The 21955-nt window shown below is 45.7% G+C and overlaps 1 protein-coding gene and 1 pseudogene across 5 annotated transcripts in view; both read right to left on the minus strand.

The window, feature by feature from the left end:
• The window catches only part of FILIP1 (filamin A interacting protein 1), a 776040-nt gene that overhangs the window by 467613 nt on the left and 286472 nt on the right, over window positions 1-21955 (minus strand). The gene's annotated exons all lie outside the window — the stretch shown is intronic.
• On the minus strand, window positions 2187-6027 carry LOC146817373 (prolyl endopeptidase pseudogene; annotated as a pseudogene). The gene has a single exon (XR_014962997.1). The product of XR_014962997.1 is annotated as a prolyl endopeptidase pseudogene (transcript).

Here is a 21955-nt window from a genome sequence, read left to right on the forward strand (position 1 = left end):
GAATCCTGATCAATTGGCCTGCTCCGCGCTCTAAACTTTCAAGGTGGTACTTCCCCAATGTTCTTAGTAGAGATAGGCTCCTTCGTGACGACTTGAGGAAGTTGATTAAAGACTTCTTCGCTACCAACAACCCCAAAGATACCTCTCATTTGACTAATTGGGACGCCTTTAATCGGTTATAATGGGTAAATGCATTGCTCTAGCTGCCACCTTGAAGAAGCAAGAGACAGAGGAGCGGCTCTCACTAGAGGGGGAAAGGGGGAGCTGCAAGACACTGAAAAGATGCACAAGGTAGCCCCGTCCGTACCCACCTTACAGAAAGTAACTGCACTAAAAGGGAAGCTCCAGACAATATATACCTATAGAGCGGAAAAAAACATTTTACATTTTCAGGTCCGAGGGTACGATGAGAATGTCAAAATAGGCCCTCTGATGGCACAACAGTTTAGAGTGAAGCAGGAAAAAGAATATGTTAAACAAATAGTCGACGACTCTGGCACCACACACCATAGAGAGGGAGGGAAAGCGAGTGCCTTCCGCGATTTCTATCGCTCACTCTACACTGCAGATCCCTTAACAGAGCAGGACCAATCTCATCATCTGGATTCACTAGTGCTCCCACAGGTTTCCCCGCCCACCAATGACGAGCTTAGCAGAGCCATTCTGAGGGAAGAGGTCCAAAAGGCAATAGATGCTCTCAAACTCCAGAAGGCCCCAGGCCCCGATTGGTTGAGCGCCAACTTCTACCAAACATTTGCAGCTGAGCTAACTCTCCACTTGACGGATCTCTTCAATGAAATAGCAACCTCTCAGCAAATATCTCCAACCATGGGGGAAGTGGCAATCACTATAATCCCCAAGGCAGGGAAAAACCCTTAGCTATGCGCCTCATACAGGCCCATAGTGCTACTGAACCTGGAACCTATACTCTAAGACACTGGCCAGCAGATTGGAAGACATTTTACCTACACTAATCCACCCTGATCAATCAGGTTTTATCAAGGGACGCCAGACCCATGATAACCTACGCAGGATAATGCACTTAATTGACAAAGTACAGAAGAAACATATCCCAGCAGCCTTACTATCATTAGATGCAGAGAAGGCCTTCGACCGGGTCGACTGGCCCTTCTTAATGTGCACTTTACACCGCTTTGGGTTCAGTGAGGCTTTCCTGGGCAGGGTAAAGGCTAACTATCATTCCCCCAAGTCCTGAGTTCTTGTGAACGGAGTAGCCTCAGAATTTTATTATCTATCAAGAGGCACACGACAAGGCTGCCTCCTATCACCCATGCTCTTTGCCCTCTGTATTGATCCACTTGCAGCAGGGATAAGATCTAACCCTGAAATATGTGGAATCAAATTCGGTCCAGATGAGCACAAACTTTTGCTCTTTACGGACGATGTTTTGATACCTATCACTGACCCTAATGCTTCTTTGACGGCTATACAGACCGAACTTAATAATTTTTTTAAAGTAGCGGGCTTTAAAGTCAATCTCTCCAAATCTTTTCTACTTAACCTGACAATGCCCCTAGAGGTGATGACAGCCATCGGGGAGGCATCACCCTTCCGATGTATCCATATAAAAATTACTTCTCTGGCAATTACCCCCAAACTAACAGACCTCTATATAGTCAACTTCCCCTCCTTGCTGCGGCAGCTCAAATACAACTTTAAACAAGCATTTGCAATGCAATAGGTCTCGCATTTGCGAGACTTTGAGCTATTGGCATTGTAAATGACAATGCCTTTTATTTATGTGTTAGTTTTTAAAACAAATAAATAAAAGGCATTGTCATTTAGAATGCCAATAGCTTAAACTCTAGCCTATTGCATTGCAAATGCTTGTTTGAAGAGGAAAGTGCCATCTACACCCTGCACAAGTGAAAGTGCCCGTTCTGCGCATGCGCCCCCTTGGGCTGTCGAACCACATGTGCTGTTTTCACCTTAAAAAGCCAATTTTGTGACATACTGCCCATTAAAATGGATTAGTGTGCTCTGGCTTTCATTTCGTCACTCAGGACGTCAGCAGACTGGTTTTTATGGAGTGATAATGTCACTAGACGTGACCTTGTGACAGTGCATGAAAGGTGCGTCCGCGTTACTCCCCCACTCTCTTCTAAAGTGTCTTCGCCTGCTCTGGCAGACAATTTTTTTATTTATTTTTTTTTTTTTTTCAATATTAGAGCCCACTTTTTTATTCTCATTATTGAGTTCATTTGTATTTAGTAAGTACTGAGATTAGACTATGACACAAGAATAGTTGTCTCTGTGTAGGTTTATACTGTTTATCGAGGCCCCTTTTCCCTTGTCATTTCCAACATAAGCGACCATGTAACATTTTTCAAGAAATTGTATCCCACTTTTTTTATGCAATGGCTTGTTCAGTTAGGAACCTAGTAATAAAAGTAATACACTTTTACAACTCCCTAAATATTTAGCTGTTAAAGTAGCCAGTGACACATAAGCACCACTTTAACTAAATGTCAGATTCAAAACAAGTAAAAGCAGTACACTAAGGAGTAAAATGCAATACAAATGTGAGCACCTTAATACATATTTCAATCCAATTACTGTGCTTTTTTGGCCAAAATGAACAGATCTTTCAATATTTTTTTTCTTGCTTAAATAGTAAAATCAAGGATAAACAAAAGTATGACCAAAAAGAAAATCAATCGATTTGGGCATGTGACCAATGTACCAAACTTCCTGTTCTCCGCTTAACCTCATAAAAGCCCTTGTGTCTGGATGCTGATGGCAGTGCTGTTTATTCAATCCAGTCTATGTCCAGGCACCGTGCTATGAAGGCAAACATATCCGACACTTCCTCGATGACTTTGGCTGTTGGTTTGCCCGCCCCGTGGCCGGCCTTGGTGTCGACATAGATGAAGAGCGGGTTGGTCTGCGAGCGGTTCCGCCCCACCATGTACTGCAGCGTGGCGATGAACTTCAGGGAGTGCAGCGGCACCACCCTGTCGTCGTGATCCGCCGTGAGGAGCAACGTGGCGGGGTACTGGGTGCTTTCCTGGTGCGATGCCTTGATGTTATGAAGAGGAGAGTACTTGCACAGCCACTCAAAATGCTCTTTGTTATCCGAGCAACCGTAATCAGTGGTCCACGCATGGCCTATGGTAAATTTATGAAATTTCAACATATCCATCACACCGACTTGAGCGACTGCACACCCGAAGAGGTCCGGACGCTGATTGCAGCAGGCAGCCACGAGAAGGCCTCCGTTGGAACCTCCATTGATCGTGATCTTCTTAGGGCACGAGTACCCTTCTTTGGTGAGGTATTCTGCAGCACACTGGAAATCATCAAAGCAATTCTGTTTTTTGCCCAGGCTTCCGTCTTTGTGCCAGTTCTCTCCATATTCACCTCCTCCACGGATGTTTGCCACAGCAAGAACACCTCCTAAGTGCCTCATAAAAATTAGTCTAGATACACTGTAGCTTGGAGTGATAGATATGTTAAAGCCACCATATCCATAAAGGAATGCAGGATGGGAACCGTCTAATTTAATTCCCTTCTTATGAACGATGAACATTGGGATTTTGGTGCCATCCCTGCTGCTGTAGAACACCTGCACTGTCTGGTAATCGGAAGGTTCAAATCCTTTCACAGTAACCTCTCGGAAAACAGTTGCCTCAAATTCCTCGCTGGTCAGGTCACAGTGATAAATAATACCTGGAGATAAAAATGATGTGAACTGATAAAATATTTCAAAGTCCTTCTTCTGACCGCTGTACCCCACAATGCTCCCCACATCTAGAGGGAACGTCTTCAAGTGTGCTCCGGTGGAAAGGTCGTGCAGCTGCAGCACGTTCTTCACGTCATGGAGGTAGCACAGAACTAGGAAGTTGGTCCGGACGCACGCGACCCATTCTAGCACATCCTTCTCATGCTCTGGAACTAGAACTCTCCACTTAGATTCCTCTGGGTCATTCAAGTCGATGTTGATCAATCGATAATTTGGTGCCGAAGAGTTGGTCTTAAAAGTGAACATTGTGCCCTCGTTGGTAGTGTACTCATATTCAGCATCAAAGTTGTCAATCAGCTTCACCCACTGGAGAATTCCAGTGATTCCATTGGCTTCATGCTGTAAATCGCAGTACCACAACCTATTCACTGGGTCGCATCCCTCCCGGATAGACAACAAGATGTATCTGCCATCGTCCGATACCTCAACCCCACCCATCCACTTGGGCTCCTCGGGAAATTCGGCACATAAAATATCCTTTGACTGGTCAGTCCCCATGAAGTGGTAATAAAGCTTCTGGTGCAGGTTGGAAGAAGTCTCTGTACCGTCACTTTTCCCCTCAATTTTTGGGTAGCAGTTGTAGAACATGCCCTTGCCGTCGTGCGTCCAAGACATGCAGCTGAACTTAACCCTTTCCAGCACGTCTGGGAGGTCCACGTGGCCGTCAACTTTCATGAACTTGATGGTCACCCAGTCCGAGCCGCTGGCGCTCAGGCCATACGAGAAATATTCGCCATCGTCGCTGAAGGCGTACCCTCTCAGGGCTACCGTGCCATCTTCAGACAGCTTATTTGGATCCAAAAACACTCTGGGTTCACTCTTGAGGCTGTCCTGAACATATAAGACTCGCTGGTTTTGCAGCCCAGAATTGTGGAAATGAAAGTACCTTTTTCCTTTCTTGAAGTGGCAGCTATACTTTGGGTAGTCATACAGTTCTGTCATTCGTTCTTTGAACAATCCTTGAACCGGGCACTGCTCCAGAAATGGCTTTGTAAGTTTGTTCTGGGCTTCCACAAAGGCCTTTGTTTGTTCACTATCTGGGTCTTCAAGCCACTTGTAAGGATCTGCGATTTTACAACCATGGTAGTCTTCAATTGCTGTCTCATCACGATAGGCTTCGGGGTACTGGAAGGGTTGCATACTGCAGGCACAGGACGGGCGGCAGTGGACGATGTTCCTCCCTACACAGAGACCGATAAAAGAGCTGGCAGACAATTTTAACGTTTTCTTAATACTGCTTTTTTTTTTTTTTAATCCACCCCGAAAATTCCCCAATCTCCAGCTCATGTGGTTCCATCTGCAAGGTCTATCCCAATCCATGCCACCTACTTAAACTTTCACTGCCGGACAGACTGGACTACTTAATGTATGTGCATGCTAGCTTTGCAACATTTTCCTGACTTCTCATGTCAATAACTATATTTCAAGGAATCCCACCCAAGACATCAGTCTGCAGCTGTCCAGAGGCACGAGGCTGCCTAAAGACGCCAGGTGGCCCCCTACGGCGGGGGCAGGCCTCACTTTCAAGCTGCGCTAAAAGTGCATGCCGTGCCGCGGTGGAAGTGCATGTGTGAAGGAGAACTGCCTGTGAATTAGGTCTTTTCCATTCTCGCCCTCGGCACGTGCACGTGTATGGCTGAAGGGCATCATAGTCTGCTGTGGATAAAGGTGACTTCCCCAAATGTTCCTATTTCGACGGCAGCGGGCGCAGTACGACAGTTCTTATGTGTCTTTCTACTTTGCCCTGTCAAAATGTTTCTTTTATTTGCCCAAAGCATGTACATAAGTTAAAACATACCCAGACCTTCAACGCCTCACCTGTACAATGTTCATATGCCGTAAACGCTGCACCCTATTCTTGTTTCTCCACACTCTTTCGCTTTTTTTCACTTTTATTATAGCGCAAACTCGACCCCCTTCCCCCAAGTTATTGGAGCGCTTTACATGAGCACCAGTTACATTACACCAGCTCTTGTTCACACAGATATCCTCCCCCAGGTGTGCTGCTTCCTGTAGCTACGAAGGGTGCAGGGAATCGGATCCCTATACAAAAAAGGGAGTTTGGCCCCACTCCCTGGTATTGTAGTAAAAAACAGCAACTAATTGTGATGACGTTGGCCCCTTCAACCCTAAGGCTTCAGTGCCACGGATACTGCTCCGCTGTTGATAGACATAAGTATTCATTGGAACTCTCTAGCCCAGTGTGACTTGCTCCATTCGTCTTACACAAGGATGTGGCCCCTGCTACACGCAAAGCATTACTTTAGATCAGATCTCCCTGGACGCGGGCACTTACTTGCTCTTGTGGCCCAGCCGCTGGTACCGCAGGTGCGGGATGGCCTCGCAGAGCAGCAGCAGGAAGCCGCCGAGCAGGAGCAGCGGAGAGAGTGCCCCCTGCCGCCAGAGAGCCATGCTGCAGTGGGCGCTGTCCCGGGGCCGAGGAGAGAGCAGGAAGCTCACTGGTTGGAGAGGTGCAGCACCGCGGGGTGGCCTTGGCTCCCCACCATAGCGCTCTCAGAAGCGGACTCCGCGGGGAGAGTGAGGGAAGGATGCTCGATGGAGGGAAGGCTGCAGGCGAAAAAGAACAGCTTGTCCAAGCAGCCAGACTACACACTGCTTCTCCTCACGGTCCCTCCTCTTGGCTCTGCCCCCCTCTTTTTGTACCATCCTCTGTGCCGCCGGAGGTCCCTCGACCGTAACAGCCCCACCACACTATTACCCCGCCACAGGCGCATTAATGGACAGGGCTCAATATTTGCATTACGAAGCAACTTCTGGAAGTTTCCGTTTTTATTTTTTTCCAGCATTTCTCTTGCTTTTTCCCCCCCTTTCATTTTTGAACTTAACCCAGGAGGCGTGCAACACGCCTCCAGAAAACATTTGGAAGCGCAAAAGACGTATGGGGGGGTAGTAAAACAAGTGCTCGCCATAACGCTGTTTATATTTGCATTGCACTTTCACTTTCAGTGAAAGCGAAAGCACAATGCAAACATAAACACGCAGGGCCTGATTCACAGAACTAACTTAAGACAAAATCCTAAACTTACTACTATTTTCGTATTCACAGAAGACACTCACTCACTTCGGTATTCACAGAAGTTAGGAGTCCTAAATTTAGGACTCCTAAATGCCTTCTGTGAATACCGAAAGTCTTAAAATTAGTATTTTTCTCAGTTTAGGAGTCCTAAAGTTAGAACTCCTAACTTTACTACTACTAAACTGAGAAAAATCCTAATTTTAAGGCTTTCGGTATTCACAGAAAGCATTTAGGAGTCCTAAAGTTAGGAGTCCTAACTTTACTACTATTAAATTGAGAAAAATCCTAATTTTAAGACTTTCGGTATTCACAGAAGGCACTTAGGAGTCCTAATGTTAGGAGTCCTAAATATACTACTACTAAACTGAGAAAAATCCTAATTTTAAGACTTTCGGTATTCACAGAAGGCATTTAGGAGTCCTAAAGTTAGGACTCCTAACTTCTGTGAATATCGAAATGAGTAAGTGCGTTCTGTGAATACCAAAATGGTAGTAAGTTTAGGATTTTGTCTTAAGTTAGTTCTGTGAATCGGGCCCGCAGCGCCCTGTCTCCTTTTGGGAGGCCCATCAGGACTGGATCTCAGAGGCTTGTTTACATAACACGCCTCTGAGATAAGAAATTGCTTCATGACAGCCGTGAAGCAGGAGACCCAGTCCGGATGGGCCGTCCCAAAAGGAGAAAGGGCGGTAACACAGAAGCCTCATTTTCAATGGGAAGCCACCGTTTACCATAAATGGTGACGCTACCTAATGAAAATGAGGGGGGGGGGGGCTTCAAGCCCCCTTCTGAAATGTATTCACCCACAATATGTCTCGCAGACGCGAACAGCGCATGCGCGCTGCAACGCAGGTCTACGAGACCTAAAAATGGCACTCCACATATTTAACTTGGGTAGGCCGAATAAACACGATCAAGATGAAGGTTCTGCCTCACCTTCTCTATCTATTTCAAGGTCTCCCGATCATAGTGGACAGAGAGTTGTTCACAGAGCTGAAGAGGATGAGCACAAAATGTATATGGCAGGGGCAAAGGGCATACTTATTCCAGTGACTATCGACTAGACCATGCCAAGCAGGGGTCTCTCTCTCCCTGATTTCCCTCTCTATTACAGAGCTGCACAACTTCGGGTCCTGGCCGAGTAGTCCCTTAAAGCCTCAGACAAACACTGGCTCCATATGGACAGGCAGATAGCGGTGAGAACCATCTGGGACCTACCTTGGAAACAAAAACAAGAAAGGCCAAATAATGTCTATCTTAGCACCCCTACAGCCACTACTCTCAAAGTGTGGGATATCGTCACCAAGACATTGCGCCTAATGACATATCCATCCCCTTAAACCCCTATCCACTTCAACTCTGCTTTCCCTCCAGCGATACTAGAGGGTCCTTTTGAAAAATGGAGGGAGAGTGCATGCCTTATGTTGTCTGTTCTCTTCAATCGAGGAGAACTACTCTCCTTTGCAGGCTGCGCTGCTCTTTTTTAAGCTCCCACCCACAGAAGAATACCACTATTTCCAGCTAAAACACTGGGCACAACAACCCCAGGTGAGGCTGACCGCTACCAGGGACCTGCTTCCAATAGAAAGATTTGTGCAATCCGCAACACAACTAAGGGCTGCATCTCGCTTCTTTACTCTCTTCTTCTTACGGTGGGTCCTTCGCAAGCCCCATGACACAGATGGTTTTGGGACGCCATGCTACATATCCCCATAGTGGAGAAACAGGGGAGCTCCCTATATAAAGACATTGCTAAATATAACCATTTCATGTTCTTGAGAGAAGCCCATTACAAAATCATGTTCAATTGGTACCTACACCCCCAGAAAATACCTACTATTTTCCACACACTTCAAACAGATGTTGGTGGGGATGTGGGCTCTTGGGAGACTTCTGTCATATACAGGGTGGCTGCCCTTCCATTCAACCTTTCTGGAAAGAAATTCTATCCCAAATCAAACAGATCCTGGGGTACCTAATGTCAGACTCCCTAGAACACACTCTTCTGGGGGTGCGAGACCCCAGTCTGAGCATCAAACAAAGGGGACCGCTCCATTGTGTGGCTTTGCTTAGGGGCGGCAACAATGGCAAAAGCAGCAGCCTGGAAGAAGCCTGAGGCCCCCACACTTACCCAATGGCATGCCCGATTATGGCGAGCCTTAGCTCTTGAACGGATGACAGAAATTATTGAGGATTCCTGCAAGCGCTTTGATTACATCTGGTGTCCATTGGTGGGTTACATGTCAGAGGGGTTGCCTCTTTTTGCCTGTGGTCCTAGGATGAAGGCCCTTCACCTGTTTCAGATATAACAGCTCTGGCCCCGATCTTGGTCTCTCTGTGAGGCAGGGTTCCCAGGGCTTCCACTGACCCCGTCATATGCTGTCCCTGTTTCCCCCAAGGCCTGAAGCAGTAGGCCCCTTAGGCCCTCTGGGCCCTTGATAACACCCACTCCACGCTCCCCTCAATCACTTTAGGGTCATATACAGGGGGTTCCACAAAAATGTTTAAATTGTTTTCGTTGTGTTTAATTTGTTAGCTCCCTAATATAGAGCCCGGGTGCAACACGAGATATGTAGACTGTACATGATAGGCATGGTAATGATGGGACTTCTGCGCCTGGAAAACGTTAATAGTCATGATGAGAACTTGTGAAAAAGCTGTGTATTGTCTTCAGATAACTGATGATCTAGGCATGAGATCAGAGCCCGGTTGAGCTACAAATGATGTGTATCTTTGTAAAAACCAATAAAAAGATTTTGACACAAAAAAAAACAATTCTAAATAACTTCTTCATCAGAGATTCGAACTTGTTGCTAAGTTGGCAAATCACTGACTTTGATGAACTGATAAACTGCCACGATCCCACTCCCTACCATTTCAGGCCTCAAAAGATAGACGGTGATTAGACTGAGACAAAAGGAGATTGCTCTGTCTAAAGACAATGCTATTACGCTGGCTAAAAAGAGGGTGGAAAAGGCACTTATCTGGGAGAGGGTACATAAACTGCAAGTGCATATGGAGTCATCTTCGTGATTGAAGTAGTTTCTGGTCAGGATGATGGAACCCTTGTGTTCTGTCTTCAAAATCCCGAGAAATTCCAAAACTTTCACATGATCAAATGCAAAGGTATGTTCAATACTCCAAACAAGCTGCAAGACCTACTGCGGCATAAATCTTTTACAACTATTTACTACCGAGGGCTTGCGGGTTGAGAAATTTGACCCTTACACAGAGGCTGCGGTGTAGGACAAAAAACTGGAGATATGTCCTACTTTATTTTGCAACAAAACTATGGGGCTTATTTACAAGGCCCTTGCGCCACTTTTGCGTCACTTTTCCCATGTTAAAAATGACTCAAAAGTGGCGCAAGGGGCTTGTAAATGAGCCCCTATGTACGTAAATGTTTAGTTCACATTGTGCAGCTACATGTTTTATTTGTAGATAGCTTTGTCTGAATTAAATTACAGTAGAGGTGCATAATATTTATTTTAAGGATGTCTGTATTTTCTCGCATTCCTATTAATTAGGGGAATTAAGCAAGGCGATTCGCACATTCACTATATAACTGACAACAGGAAGGGTTCTTGGATCAGCTTGTAATGCATTTGTAGCATTTGGTGAAAACATCTGGACAAATGTGAAATACCAGTATCACGATATCATGACTGTGCATCTGCACGTGTTTTGGTCCATGATCCTCGCTTTGAATTTATATTAACAATGTAGAAATGCAAAACTGTCAACTTTTTTGTGCGGACATCTAAAATGTTATCTTACAACTATGAGTGGTTACTTGGGTGTTCAGATCCATCCAATAATCTTATTCAGGCTTTTTCCGTCCCTGCCACGCTATAACCACTCACTAGCATGTGCAGCCAAGGCCAATGAATGGTAACAGGGGACGGTCCCTAGTCAGTTGCATTGTTTAACACATTTTTGCAGAATGTGATGATTAGCATCAGCTCACAAAGTGGAGTTTGTTGTGGAAAGAGAGATGTAAGGATGCACACCTGCTTGTTGCTGGCTCCGCGCTATTTGTAAGTACAATTGAAAACCTTGTATTATTCACTTTCCATATCTGAGCTAAAACTCTTTTCGTTAAAGATGCCACAAGTGAAGATATCTATTTTAAAGCAGCAGTCGGGTAATCATTCCACATGGGTTAACAGGATGCGAGTTTATTGTAGAAGAAAAGCTGCAAGTTACTTAACAGAGCGTCCCACCGGATGTAGCACACACTCTGCTCAGCCCATTCTCTCTATCAAGCCAGCCACAGAGGCACTCACCGACATCCTATGACCTCAAAGGCTAGGCTGAGGGGAGCAGGGAGGGCACCACAATTCAGCAGATTATAACAAAAGGCCCGTTGAATTACACTGAAACCGAACGGACAGATATTTTTTTCCCGTTTCTCTGACACGTCCTACGTGTTCACTCTCTAAGAGGTATCCTACTTTTAAAAACACGGTGCTTTACCAAATGTTTGATGTTTGGGATGCACACTTAGTTCACAGGCTTTAATAACTCTACATGAAGAAGTAATTGTTGCAAACATGCTCTTTAAAGGGACTGGAGGCACGCAGCCATTGTAAGATGAGGGAGAATGACAGATCACACGCGTCTGGTGTTTGTTAAAACGTTGCTGGGCCTATTTCCATGCATGGTGATCTAAGTGCAGAGAACGGCGCACGTCATGGCCAGGGAATTCAGGGAATGTGGCTCCACAGCCAGCGGGCCGCAGCTCTCTTCCCAGGCATGCATCTGCGCCACGCGCCCCTAAAGGGCAAGGTAAACACGCGTCCTAACAACAAACGCAGCAGTGCCGTCTCTGACGAGATCATGACATAATGGATGCGAAATGCGTGGTTCCGTGTGGTGAGCAGGGAAGCCTCATGTCAAGATGACACTTTTAATTAAAGCGGTCTGCTAAATTCGTACTCAGTGACTTTAGTAAGGATGAAAAAGAAGCTCTGTACATGAAGGTCAGGCTAGTTAATGCGAACAGTGACGGTCTATAAATGCTACATGGGCATTTACAACACACGAATGCACGTGGAGAATGTGTTTCATACACTAAGAGAGGGTGTAAGGTTTCTTGATAGCTTGCTTTATCTACTTCATGCTGCTGTGAGCCTACTTCCTCCCCATCTTCACCCGCCAACCCGGCAACAACCACAAAACACCCTAATAATCAGAAAGAACATGTTTGGTGAATGTGCTATACATGTGTTCAATATTTATTGCAGTTTACACCATTGTGTGGTATTGTATTGGAGCATTTACTTAGTTCTTACTTCATCTGTGTGGGACACTTAGGCACGTGACCATAGTACTTTGTGTAGATGTGTTACTTGAGTTCGACAAGAGGTGTTTGGCAAAACAGTTTGTTTAATTAAACATTATGGTGGCGAGAACTGGCACAAGGTCTGTGGACTGTCTCCATTACAATCAGTATGTGTCCTTCAATTATACAAAACATGATGGGCTATAAAAATTTCCAGCGTACCATTGAAGGTGAAGAATGTTGGTTGTTTCCTTTGGAGTCGAAACAGCCATGTCTGTAGCTGTCCTGGTTCATAACAGTACCATTGAACCATGTAGCAATGAATATCTTTAGTCAGAGATTAGAAAACACAGTAGCGAATGTGTGTAGGAAAGTTCCCCCTTTTGTGGTTGCCCCCTACTTTTTGCCTGATGTTGATGCTCTTTGACTGTGTGTGTCTTGGGTTCCTGCCAACCAGGGTCCCAGGGCCTATGTTCTTTCCCTAAAACTGTTCTGTTGCACACCCAATTGGCAACCGTCTGGCCACATGTAAGTCCCTTGTAAAAGGTACCATAGGTACCAAGTGCACTGTGACAAGAGAAGGCCTATAAGGGCTGCAGCACATATTGTGCCATCGTTAGAGGCCCTGTACCTTAACACACACACACTGCCATTGCAGGCTGCGTTTGTTGGTGCAAAGCAAAGTGAAGAGTCGACATGGCACACATATCTGTGTGCCATGCCTACAACCCACTGCCTACAGTGTATGTAAGCCACCCCTCTAGCAGGGTTCATTATACCACCGGTGAGGGTTACAGGTGCATGCGCTATGTACCCTTACCGTGTCTAAGTCCATTCTTAGACACTGTAAGTGCAGCAAAGCCATAAAAGAGTATAGGAGTTTGTCATTACGAACTCCACAGCACCATAATGGCTTTGCTGAAACCTGGTAAGTTTGGTATCAAACTACTCAGCACATTAAACCCATAATGATGCCAGTGTGGGATTTAATGCCAAATGCACTCAGAGGGTAACTTAGAGATGCCCCCTGAAAAACAACCTAACTCTAGTGTCCTGACTGAGTGGCTGCTGGCCAGCAGCCACCACCAGAAAACATGTTTCTGGAACCCTGGGTCGAGAACATCCCGCTCTCGGGGTCCTTAAACAAAGCACATCCTGGCTCGAGGTGCCACACCTCCTCCCCCTGAATGGGCAAGGTGCACGAAGGGTAAGCTTCAAAGGCTTGCCGCCTTTGTGAGCTGCCCCAGCCATTTGCTGCTCCCAGCAAACTGGCCCCCACCGGTTCTAACCCCCACTTTGGAAGGAGAATCGTCGGGAAAACCAAGATAGGAGGTGGGGTTGGTAAAGGAGTGCCCATCTTTGCCAACCCCCCCCCCCTCAGGGAGTCGAGGTGAAGCATAACTCTCAGTCCCCGCCATCTTGAAGATGGGGGACCCAGCCAACCAGAGTGAGGCTTATGCCCCCCTCCCACTAGAGGGTAGCATAATAGAGGATATACACACCACAAGGAAGGGTCCCATTGGTCCTGATCTGTACTCACATGAAATGCCCCTAAATGTAGATTGAGGGGCAACCCGAACCTTGCCTCGGCAGACAAGAAAGAAGAAGGACTGAAGAGCTGTGCTGAAGGAAGAAGAGGAGGACACCAACTGACTTAGCACCAGCCCTACCGGCCTGTCCCGACCTCGACCTGCTGCAGCAGAATGCCGGTGTGTCCTGCAGCCAGCAGCCCCCCAGAACCTGGAGGACCTGCCCTGCCTTGCCCACAAAGACTTTGTCTCCCGTAAGCACCGGACTTGCTCAAGAACCAGACTCTGTCCCCGGCCAAATCCGTGAGTCTGCACCACTCTGCACTCGACGCCCATGGCCCGAGTTCAAGTGGCCCAACACCACAAGGAGGTCTCCCCAGCAGTCCTGACCTTGAATCTGGTGATCTCTGACCTACCTCAAGTCTCCCAACACACCTGCAGCCTCTATCTGGAGGGTCCCCCCGACCGCGACCGAAGCCGGTAAGGAAAACCCAACGCCAAAAGACACACCATGCAGCCGATGCCCCACGGCCTTGGGTGGCCCAACCAATGGTGTCCCGGCATCCCCCTAAATCTCAACTTACCTCTCCAACTGGTGATAGCCTACAGAAGATCTTCGTGCCCAAGCGTGCAGTGTTTGTTCTGACTGGAGCTTCCCCATTGAAACCAACAGGGCTCCCGACGTCGACCCAGCACCTTGCACCCAGCTGCCCCTGTGCCGCTGTGGGTCTACCTTGTGTGCTAACTTGAATCCCCCTTTGCCCTGAGCTTAACCCCAGGAGCTTTGCTCCCTCAACCTTGTGTCCTGCTCGTAAGTGGCCACCAACCGACGGCCCCTTGGCCCCTTAGGCTAACATTGGGCCTCAGCACATTGCACCCGCCCGCCCTAGTGCATCCTTGACCATGGGTGAACCCTTGTTCTAACCCCAGAAACTCAATCCTCAAGACCGTTTACTCACCTGCAAAATGATAACCCCATTTTTCTGCATTCTGCAGTCTGCATTGACTGTTTTCCTATGAAAAAATTCTAAGTGTTGAGGGTGTTTTGTATGGAAACCTAAGAAACGGTGTCTTGAGAAAAACTGTTTTACTTACCTTTTATTTAGGAAATGTCCCAGTGTGATATCTAGGCATATCACACACTGAGTAGAAATAGTAATCCTGAGAGTAACCTAAAAAGTAATCAGAACTTATCCAAAAGTAATTAGAACTGTATTTGCACATTTGACAATCCTGTAAGAAAAGTCATTATTCATCCAGCTTGCTTTTGAACAAACTGTCTTGAAAAGTGCAATACTAGTAACCTGTACCAAGTCCTGCTTGGTTCTATCAAATAAAATACAACAAAGAAATATATTTTAATGCAAACACATGGTCTGAGTTCAGTCTTTGAGTGTGTGACGTCATTTCTTGACTAAGTGTGTACAATGATAAAGCCTTACTGCTCGCCCACACTACCACAAATAGAGAGTAGGGTATTATCTACTTTTACCTCTGTAAGCATTTGGGAATCCACTGCTCACTGTGCACACTATACCTTACTTTGGTATAGTATAGACAGAGCCATCTTCCTCCAATGTGGATGTTATGCTACGGCAGGTAAATGTATATTACGCTTCTCCTGTATTAGGGGGTTTGATGACGAGGTGAAAAAATACATGGCAAAAGGCCCAATTTAAGTGAGTTGCTAGAACACCAAGATTAACAATGGCTTCAGCCAGCGGCAGATGGTGCTACATACAAACAATTGCAACTGTTCAAACCATCATTTTTTGTTATATTTTTTACTGTTGTGTATACATTTTTAGGCATCTCACTCTTTAGAGAATTCTTAATGTATGGGAATGACATAGGACAATCCACCAGAACCTCTAAAATCCTTTTAACCTTTCATGTGTGAATATCAGTACAAAACCAAATAGTGACAAAAGAGAATGTAGCAATTAGGCTGATTTATAAAACCGACAGCCAATTAAAAGTTCACAACAAATTAACTGAAGTGGAGGGACGTGGTGGACATTGATTAGCACATTTTACGAAGATATAGGGAGGGTGTGCTTTGATGAAGTGCACTCGAGGGATGTGAGATTGCAGAGGAAAAATACAGTAGGCATGTTAATAAAAAAAAATGGACAGTCGGGGGTGCTTAATTGTTTCCAGATGTAATAAATGCTCCTTGATGTTCCCATTGTGGAGACTGTCCAGATCTGATGATGAGAAAAAGAAAGGTACAGTGGCAGCAGGAAGAAATGGCACGGCCAAGGATTAGCTTTGAAGATGTTTCATGAATAAGTAACTAGAAACCCGAAAGGCAGTTGTGAAGTGCTAAAGTTCTGGGATAATTAACTTTCTTATGACAGTAGCTAGTTATGTAGGAGACTGGCAGTAGAGTGGAATGCATCCAATCACGTTGTGTTGCTGTCCATCACAAGAAATACTCCCAGAGTGAGTGATAAAGGTGTTAAGTTGCAGTTGCTTTGAATGAAAATCAGGCGTTTCTAGTGAGCAAGTCAATATATTTTTAGTTCGAAACTTTACACTCAATGTGAAGAGCAAACAATATATACCCTGAGGATGACAGTCTTAAAATATAATCCATGCTTTAAAAAATCGACTATTTCCGCCTTTTGCCTCGTAAAAAGTTTAGTTGAATAATTTAAAAAACTATTTTAAAATGAGGGAATGTAAATGGATGGGGGATTTCCACCATACATCTGCCTCACTAGCCCCCTGTTCACTTAGAAGAAGGCGATTACGTGTAAATTAAGAATCGAAAATACAGAAATCATACGGAGCAAATTACTCCTCACTGTGTAAGAGTTCTCAATGATTCATCCCTTATAGAAATGGTCTTTTATCTTTACATTTTATTATTATTCAGTAGTGTTAGACCTGTCAGCCTTAGAGCAGTCTTCCCCCATGGAAGTCAATTAGGAGTCACCAGGAGTTGCAACTGCGATCCCTAGCTTCACTCCTGTGACCTTTGGCATTGACCTGGTGACCCCTGGCCAAGAGGTCTCTAAAGCAGGGGCGGCTCCTCCGCTAGGGCGGAGGAGCGTCACCCTACTACCTTGCAGCAGTAAAAATAGGAAAAAAATAAAATGATAATAACGCAATGTTATTGGGCCGCCCAAATCAGTCAAGCGCACTTTCCCAGTTCTCCATGCAGGCAGCCTTACAGCCTGCATGGAGAATGCCCAGGCCCCCAGTCCCTGGCTGAGCGCCGAACCACGGTGCTCAGACCAATCACAACGCTGCGTTGTGAGTGGTCAGGGGAGCCCTGACCAATAATTGGTAACAATGTGCCACGTGTGCCCCCAAACTCCCACCGTGCTGCCCTCCCTTGCCCACACAACCACCCACAAGCCGTGCCGGCCGCCACTGCTCTAAAGTAGTGCCACGAACATAAGTTAAATTGTGCTCCAAAGAGCCTTTTAAAACTCTTTATATCCCGCAGCAAACTGGCTATCATAAACAAATTCAGCAGTCAAACTCTGAACACTGCAGTAAAAGAAAATGTTGCTTTCATTCCTGAACTGGGGGCTCAACAATGTCTACAAGGGCCTTGCAGTTGAGACAGAAAAGAAGAGTTAACGACCAGGGGAACAGAGAGACACACCAGACAGACATATGAGGGGTGGGCTTATGTGTGTGTTATATATTTATAAATGAATTACCTACTGGCGGTCGCCAGTAGGTAGTTATAGTTAGGACCTAGTTTCCATAGAAAAAGCAATTTTTGACTTGCCTAAAACCTTTGTATCGTTTGATCAATCCTCCTGAAATTTTCCCCAAAAATTGCCAAAGTAGGTTCTGTGGGTTATGGAAAGTTTAGGGGTGATCCGTGCATTGGGGCCCGAGAAATAGGGGCACAAAATAAGGGTATGTTTGTAATGTTAATTCCCATAGGAACGTGTTGTCGAACTTACAGCCAAAACCTCTGGATGGAATTACACCAAATTTCGCAGAAAGGTAGATGATGTTACGCAGATTGTGCTTTTTGTTATTTGGTAAAAATCCGTTCAGTAGTTTTTGAGAAATTGAATCTGAACAATATAGTGATATCTCTGGTCGCGGATATTTCACTGTGTGATCGTGGTGAAATCGCGGGGATGCTCCGATTGGCTGGATGCAACATGAACAGAAAGTTGTGGTGGATTCGCGGTGAAATCGCGACCTCTTCAAGGTAAACCGCAAAATTGAGCCAGTGGGAATGCTGTGACTGTCTGGACGCAACCTGAAAAGAAAGTTGCGGATGCCATTTTATCGATGGGAACGGTTTCTGGGGCTGAACATTTCTGTGAAAGCTAAGATAAGGGGTCAGGGTAGAGATACTCTGACTCTATGTTTGAGAAATGGATTTGTTAGTGACACAAATCATGTGTCAAAAATAGATATTTTTGATCGTCCGCTAAATTCGCAATTATGATGCGACCGCCAGCGCGGCCCTATGTACTGTCACTGGGACATTGCGACCATTGTGTCGTCCTCACGAATATTCGTGAAAATATAGAAAACATATATGTATATTTGTACGAACTCGCTGGTCACAGACTCATGTATGCACTCACAAACTCACTCAGACACTTATACACCCGTTCACATACCCACTCACACACTTAAACATCTAGCCATATACCTACTCAGATACTCATGCATTCACTTACAGATAGCTGGACATGATGATGTCATCAGTGATGTCATTTGAGATGTCATCAGTGATGTCACTGACCATGTCATGAATGATGTAATATGTGACATCATCAGCAGTGGATTGCGGGCGCGCGAGATGTAGTTAGTACAACTAACTATATCGGAGGAATTTCAATGGTTTTGTTCGAGTGAAATGTCCAGCTAACTATAACACCCCTAAAACCTATTGTTTTTTCAGTGAATTTCTAAGGTTTTTTAAATGCTAATTCCTAACTATATCAGGCCTGAAACCTATGGTTTTTTCAGTGAATTTCAAAGGTTTTCTAAATGCTAATTCCTAACTATATCAGGCCTGAAACCTATGGTTTTTTCAGTGAATTTCAAAGGTTTTTAAATGCTAATTCCTAACTATATCAGGCCTGAAACCTATGGTTTTTTCAGTGAATTTCAAAGGTTTTGTAAATGACAATTGTTAATGTATTAATTGTTATACTGATTTTTTTTATACTGATTTACTACATTGTTTATTTTTTTAATTACATTATACATTACAATACAAAATATACTTTCTCAGAATGAATTACTTTAGTTTAAATACTTTGCAAATAGGCAATAGACTTTTAAGTACAGTAGTTACAATTGTTGTAATGGGCAACACAATTTCAAACACAAAGCAACATTGAGCTCAACTGTGAATTTCTAGTCAAATGCAATTAGTTACTTTATGGATTACTTTTCTAACCACAGGACTGGATGCTAGATTCAGTCCTTGGACCTCTCCTGTAAACAGTTGAGTAAAAGCATTTTGGTTACAGTAGTGATTTTTAAGGATTATTATTGTATTTGACACTTAGACATTTTTTCACATAGAATCAGCAATGTTATCCTATGGCAGAAAATTCACTTAGCAGGTAAGTACTGTTATTGTTACTTTTTCTTACTCAGTGGTGGATCCTGGATCCAGCACAGGTGAATCTCCTGTAAACAGTTGAAAGAATGTGTTTAAGTCATACAGACGATTTTTTAGAAATATTTTTAGTTTGTGAAAATAGACACTTTTCTGCTGAAAACCACACAATGGATTCCTATGGAAGAAGTGGGTGCAACAGTGATATGTTTTACCTTAGGATCACCTTGACAGGATAAGGCTTTAAGATGTATGGCGGTTTAATAGTTAAAGTTGCTGCCGCAGAGGCCTTCATTGTGATAAGGAATCGAGAAATGCACCCATTCTTATAGTTATTTGTATGCCAGTATGAATATTTCAATATAAGTCAAATGTAGCTGCGCATTATTCTGCTTCACGATGTATTGTATATCATTTAAAACTCAATAAACAGATTTCTAAATAAATGGATTCCTATGGAAGGAAATACAAGTTACTGGTAAGTACGCTTAGAATTACTTTTCAGGGTCAGTGCTGGGCTAAAAGATGCAGCCCTGGGTTCTCTCCTGATAACAGGTGAGTAAATCGGAATTCGTAGTTCGGCTGATTTTAGAGGAATATTTGTACAATGGTAAAGGAATGGCGCGGGGCCTGAGGTGACGTGTGCAAACACGCCCTGTGGCGCGTTTTAAGTTGGGGAATTAATTCCTCTTCAATCCTACGGTCCCCTGGGGGCCAACCAGCCCACCAGGTACCTCCAGTATGCCTCAGGGAGCTGCGTTGCAGAGAGGTGCTCAGAGGCCATGCCCCTTTTATAACACTCTGCAACGCAGCTCCGTGGCACTTCCTGGAGGCACCTGGTGGGCTAATTGACCCCTAGGGGACCTCTTGATTGAAGAGGAATGAATTCCCCAACTTAAAACGCGCCACAGGGCGTGTTTGCACAGTATCACCTCAGGCCCCGCCCCCTATCTACACCACTGTGCAAACGCGCCCCGTGGCATGTTTTAAGTTCGGGGATTAAGTCCCCTTGAATCCTGAGGTCCCCTAGCGGCCAACTAGGCCACCAGGTATCTCCAGTAAGCGCCACGGAGCTGCACTGCAGAGAGGTGTAAAAAGGGGCATGGCCTCATTACACCTCTCTGCAACGCAGCCCCCTGGCGCATACTGGAGGTTCCTGGTGGGCTAATTGGCTCCCAGGGACCCGCAGTATTCAAGGGTAATTAGTTCCCCCTCTGCAAACGCGCCAGGGGGTGCGTTTGCAGAGTGGTGTAAGGAGGGGGCGTGGCCTCCGGCCCGATTCCGTTTTTTTTTCCCTTCTTTTTTGTAGAAGGGGGCTGTGTAGCCCCCCTTCTTTTTCTATTTGTTTGCCCCGGGACCCCATCCCCCGGGGCATGGTCCTTTTTTAAAAACATTTTTTATGGAGGGGGGCTGTGTAACCCCCCTCCTCTGGCCACTTTAAGGCCCAGGGGATCCCATCCCCCGGGGCCGGCAATTGTTTTTTTTTTATTATTAATTATTTTATTTAATGGGGGAGGGGGGCCACGTGGCCCCCCTCCCGGGCCACTTCTGGCCCCGGGGACCCCATCTGTCGGGGCCTGGCCTCTCGTTGGAGACTGTGGGGGGGTCCCCAATTTCCCCACGGTCCCAGCCAGCTCCCTGCCTCCTGCGGGAGCCGGCATTGCTTTTCCACATGGGGAGCAGCTAACATGCTGCTCGCCATGTGGAAAAGCAATCTGCTTTGCTTCATTGAAGCGAGAGCAGGTTTCCCTACTCTCGCTTCAATGAAGCAAAGCAGTTTGCAATGGCAGGACGGGAGCCGCGAGGCTCCTGCTCTGCCATTGTAAACAGCAGTGTCCCGGGGGTGGGCTCCCCGGGACACTGCAGGAGCTGGCCCTGGGGGGTGGCGGTCCCCAGGGCCAATACAAGGCTCCAGGAGGAGGGCCGCATGGCCCCCCTCTAACATGTACAAGTTGCCTTTGGGGGGTGGCGGTCCCCGGGGCTGGGGGGGCCTGAGAGCCCCCCCACCACAAATCATTTCAACACATGTCTCCAAAACAACATCATACCGCCCTCCTGGCGTGGATCGATCCTTGCACCAATCTTTAAAGGCGGGGACAAAAAATCTCCTGGGAATTACCGCCTCATTGCACTCATTGACAACGAAGCAAAGTATTTTGCGGGAGTGCTGCTAAACTCACTTAGGTCATGGGCTGTGGAAAACTCCATAATTCCCCCGAATCAAACAGGCTTTACAATAAACACCGGAACTTCAGTCAATCTCATGTCCCTCTCATGCCTAATTGACCAAGCTAAATTCTGCTCTTGTTCACTTTATATGGGGTTTATCGACTATCAAGAGGCCTTTGACAATGTCAACAGAAGCAAATTATGGCAGAAGCTGTCCAGTTTCAACATTCCAGAGGCCCTTCTAAGAGCCATACAACTCCTGCACCAGGATACATGGGTTAGAATTAAGATCGGGGACGGCTCAAGACTGTCTCGCCAGATTTCGACAGAAAAAGGCCTCAAACAGGGATGTGTCTTGGCCCCAATACTTTTCAATCTATTCCTAGCCGACCTTCCCAAAGTTCTCAATAAGGTCAATTCCCACGCTCCTAAATTATCCGGTTTGCCGCTGACAAACCTATTATATGCTGATGACGTGGTACTGTTAAGTAAAACAAAGATCGGAATGCAAAGACTTCTGAATGCTATTTCCGACTACTCCAACAATAATGAGCTTCGCATTAACAACAGGAAGACGAAAATTCTAGCGGTGCATTCAAGGAAAGCAAAGAAGCTG

The sequence above is a fragment of the Triturus cristatus genome, chromosome 6 (assembly GCF_964204655.1).
Source record: "Triturus cristatus chromosome 6, aTriCri1.1, whole genome shotgun sequence".
Taxonomy (NCBI): Eukaryota; Metazoa; Chordata; class Amphibia; order Caudata; family Salamandridae; genus Triturus; species Triturus cristatus.